Here is a 4,461-nt window from a genome sequence, read left to right as displayed (position 1 = left end):
CAAGCGGAGAGTGAAAGATAAATCCGGGAGAAAACAGAATTGTCAGATTTGTCAGAAAAATAAATGAAATGATAATAACATGAAAAATAACCACTCTTCTTTACTTAAACTAAGTTCGTAAAATTAAATTTTCCTGATGTTTTCCTTAAATTTTCCGATAAATTTGCAGCCTCGTGTAAACACCGCTTCACCCAGTTTGCGAGGGTTGTCGCTAGGGGGCGCTAAACTGATCGAAAATTTTTCTTTCGAGCAGATTTCTCGAGCAGTTTTCTCGGATCTCTCACTCTCGCGCGGAAAGAGTGAGCGAGAACAGAGATCTGCCGTTTTACCTTTCTGAGGTGCTGAGGAAAGTGCTGAGATCCGCTTCTCCCTATCCCCCTATCGCCGCAGGGAACGAGGACGTAAGGACACGTGTACCGTAGTGGCCAAGCAACGGTTTTGGGAGGATTGCACCACATTTGTGCACCACAACCATGAAACTACGATAAACACCTTTACCTACCACCAAATGAGGGCTTCGTAAGAAATGGGAGGCAGCCAACCGCCCATGGCCAATCTGCCAGAGGCAAGACACTAATCGACACCAAAAACAAGATGAGCCAATCGGAGGATCCAGAATTGCTGCTGCTCTTTTTATCAAGAACAAATGAGTTGATCTTTATATTTATTTTCAGCTAATGCAACACAACAACTGAAGTGATGCCGGGCCGTTAATGTCTAAATTGTTTTCTTATCAAATGTTATCTATCAAAATACAAGATTTTTTTGGTGATTTTTGGCATGATTTTTGATTGCCTTTCGACACCGTTTTTGTGAAAAATTTGGAAGAAAGGGTGCATCTTACGGCTGATATCGTGTAAAAAAGCACCGTGTAAGCATTAGAGGCATTTGTTTTGAGGATATCTTGTTCAGTTTTATTTCCATTCTTTTTCTTATTTATTGACAAAGTCCGCAAAATGTACAACAGGAATGCCAGCAACTATCTTATCGTCGTCGAAGGCCCGCTTATCATCAATCAATTTTCAATCGAATCTCAATTTTCTCGCTTCATATAGTGTGGCGTTACAAAACTTTGACGATTACAATCAAGTTGAATTGAAATTAATAATAGATTTAGATGAAGCCAGCAACAAATGGCATGAAGTATAAATATTATTAGTCTAGCATTATTTTCCACAGTATTTAAAGCTTCCTCACTGTGATGTGGGAGCACTTAATGGACAAGCAGGAAAGAAGGCTTGCAGTGAGAATGCATTTCTTTTGAAGAACCATACCAGAACACCCTCTTGTGTCGCACATTGATCCGTTTCGGCACAATTAGCTGGATCTTAATCTCTTGAGCAGGATCTTGCTTAAAAAAGTACGTTAAATTTGTGTTTAAAAAGTTAACGGGGCAATTAAAATTTTAAGAAATCATTCCTTTTTTCGACTCTTGAAGGCAATAAATGTTTAGAAAATCCGTAAACCCTCCTAAGCTAGGAAACTATGAAGGAAATGGAGCATTTGGATGATTTTGCTTCAGTTGATAAAGAGCGAAACTTGGAGCTGGAAACGAGCTAGTTTCAAGGCCGTGTTGCGTAATCAAGATACAGACGAGTGAGATTAATAATCGCTTCTCTAATGATGCGTTGAGGGTGCACATGCTCAGTAACCGTTACTGGCATTGTCTTCCACGATACGCCAATTGGTGTTTAATTTGAACAACTCTGGCGTGAGTCGTCATTACCGTCATTTAATCGCTAGCAACACCGTAAAAGTAGGGTGCATTGGCGTGGCGATTGCAGAGGATCAAATTGTGCCTTCGTAATCGGCGGAGGCAACATCAACTCCTTCCATCATCGCCGTCATCATCACGCTCCATCATTTAGCAGAAAGGCATAAGAAAAGTGCTCTTGATGTTGGAGCTAATTCAATTACTAGTCTCCCCAGATAGCTAGTAAACTATCTCTTTGCTTATTACTGTCGAAGTGCCCAAACCCAAAAAAATGGAAAAATAGTCAACAACTTCAAATATACACAACTTCATAAATAATAGGAGTTTCTGTACTAATATTTTTTCAAAAGTAAATGAGTATGGTTTCACCTAAACCCGTTTGAGCAATCGTTGTGAGGATCGTTAGTTCTAATGATAGTTCCCATATATGGCCAACCCGATTGATGGGCTCAAAAACCAAGCGACAACATCGTTTGTTTGCATGTTGAACATAGAAAACGTGATACTCGCTCTCCGGGACGGGAATGGATCAGCGTGACACGGTGGCACGGAATTGTTCGATTAGGTCCTCTTTGGCTAGGTTAATTAAATGGGTAGATGCCACGGCTTCTGCTCAGAGGATTGTTGGGGAAAAACTCCGTTCAACCGATCACGACGAAAGCACTGCAAAACGCGGTACAAGCTGCGCCAACCTTATCGAATTGGCGGCAAAAGAAAATGGTAGAAAATTATCCAACCTGAGCGATGAAGCGCGGAAGGGCGGAATGGCGACGTATATTGGAAATAAATTATTTATGAGCATCACAAGATCAGACCACGTCGTCGTTGCATCGTCGAGGTCGTCATCGTTTTTTTAACGCGTTTTGCCATTGCACATCTTTGCCATTTTGTCCTTCTTCGGAGTGGTCGGATTCTTGCGCCATGCGCGCCATTCGTATCGCCAATCGGTTTGTTTGAGGTTGGGCAGCTAAATCAAAAAAACCAAGAAGATCGCCGAGACAACAAATGGATGGTCTTCATGGAATGTGGCCACCAGTGCAAACGACATCCACATCCTCTTGTGAAACAGGTTCGACTGGATGCACTATTCGGGGTAAAAGAAATAAAATAAAATTATATTAAAAATAAAGTACACACGTCCAGGGCACGAATACTTTGGCAGCGACAACGGTGCAGATGCTTGAGAATCGCCAACTCTCAACACAAAAACAAGAAACCGTTCTGTGGTCGCAAGGTGCAGCTTCACTTTTTATCACAATTCAAAAATGTGCAAACAAATGGGAATCGTTGTTGAATTTTCTTGCGACAGCTTCAACTCACTAGCCCGTTCGATTAGTGAAAGGCCGGGCAAGCGAAAGACTTGAAATTAATTTTAATGATCGGTCCTCAGTCAAGCGGACACAACCTCGTTTCTGCTTCTCCTTGTATGGTGCCTAACATGTGTGGTAGATTCAAATTGCTGCGCCAGTATATCGTGGTTTTCTGCACTTTACGGTACATCTTGCTAATAAGAGTTTTGATCGAACAAATGGGAAAGCCGGGAGCTGCTAAGCTGAATTGGTAAGCTGAAGGTGCAGTTTATGCTATGATGTGTTTAACAATCAATCAATGCTTTGCAAGGAATGGTTAATGTGTTCTTGTATAAAAGGTCTAAGCATGATTCCGACATAATTCGCTGTTCACATCAGTGAGAATGTAGGGAAACGCGGAGCTTTTATTATTGGTTCACTCTCCAACATTTCAGCGAGATAAATTTACCTTTTTACTAAAACATTCAAAAGATTGAAAGAAAGAAATCTGTCCGGAAAGAACATTTTGTGGTATTCATCGATGTTAGCTCATCAGCCATATCAAAATCCATGTTCTTTAGCTGTAACCCCAGCATAGGCAGAAGCACTGTCGAACAACCAAGCAGAACGGTATTTAGATAGATATTCTTCAAACAACCCGTGAAAATGAAAAGAAGAAAGAGAAAATGTTCTGTGTCAACGGGGCATGAATTAAGGCGCCGCGCGCCGCCTAAAGTTATGCGCCATTCGGCCTTATTGTTTACGAGCGTGCGGTTCCAGGAGTCGAATTTTTCAAAAATCGGTTTTTGCAAAATTCTACTCCTGGAACCGCAGACCGGAAAAACAATAAGGCCCTCTCGCTCACTCTAGTGCGACTTCCGGTAAGAGTGAGCGAGAGGGAATCCACCCTTTAGCAACGGCTGTTTTTCCCTCAACGGTCGTTGCCAACGGTGGAACAACGCGCAAATACGTGGTAAAAATGTGAGGAAAATTTGATAATTTTCCCATTTTTCCCTGAAAGGGTTACCAAATCCTGACCAGACCCCCAAAATCCTCTCTAACATGATCGCCACATAAATGACCCAAGTCATCGGGTGGCAATTAAACGAAAACCAACTCGTCTTAAGAAGACGAACTCGTTTCACTAAAAAACCCGCGGTGTCTGCAGAATTAACGGGTAACACCAATCCCTTGGGACGATGGGTGGTATGGCTGAGACGAGAGGTGGGGGAGGTCACTCACAACAGACGAGATTTCCTCCTTGGAGCGTCTGTTTTCCAGATTAGGGGCGGCTGTTCTTCCCGGTTCCGGTTTCCGGTTCTCGTTTGGCCGGTGAAGGATTTTCCCAGAGAGTGCAATTATTGAGACCAAAGGATACCGGCGATCGCGATGATCGCGGCGGCATGCTGGATGGCCCGGGTGTCCGGATGTCCGGATGTCCGAGTGTCCTTTAAGGAA

The 4,461-nt window shown here is 42.7% G+C and overlaps 1 protein-coding gene across 2 annotated transcripts in view; it reads left to right on the top strand.

Annotated features, from left to right (window-relative positions):
* LOC126571579 (homeotic protein ultrabithorax-like) overlaps nt 1-72 on the top strand; it is a 56,176-nt gene extending 56,104 nt beyond the window's left edge. For both annotated transcript variants that reach the window (XM_050230226.1, XM_050230225.1), the window contains one exon: nt 1-72. This exon is cut by the window's left edge and continues 3,277 nt beyond it. The gene's annotated coding sequence lies outside the window, so the exon portion shown is untranslated.
* The last annotated feature ends 4,389 nt before the right edge of the window (nt 73-4,461 follow it).

The sequence above is a fragment of the Anopheles aquasalis genome, chromosome 2 (assembly GCF_943734665.1).
Source record: "Anopheles aquasalis chromosome 2, idAnoAquaMG_Q_19, whole genome shotgun sequence".
NCBI lineage: Eukaryota > Metazoa > Arthropoda > Insecta > Diptera > Culicidae > Anopheles > Anopheles aquasalis.
Note: the sequence above shows the minus strand (reverse complement) of the source record. Positions and strands in the feature narration are given on the sequence as shown.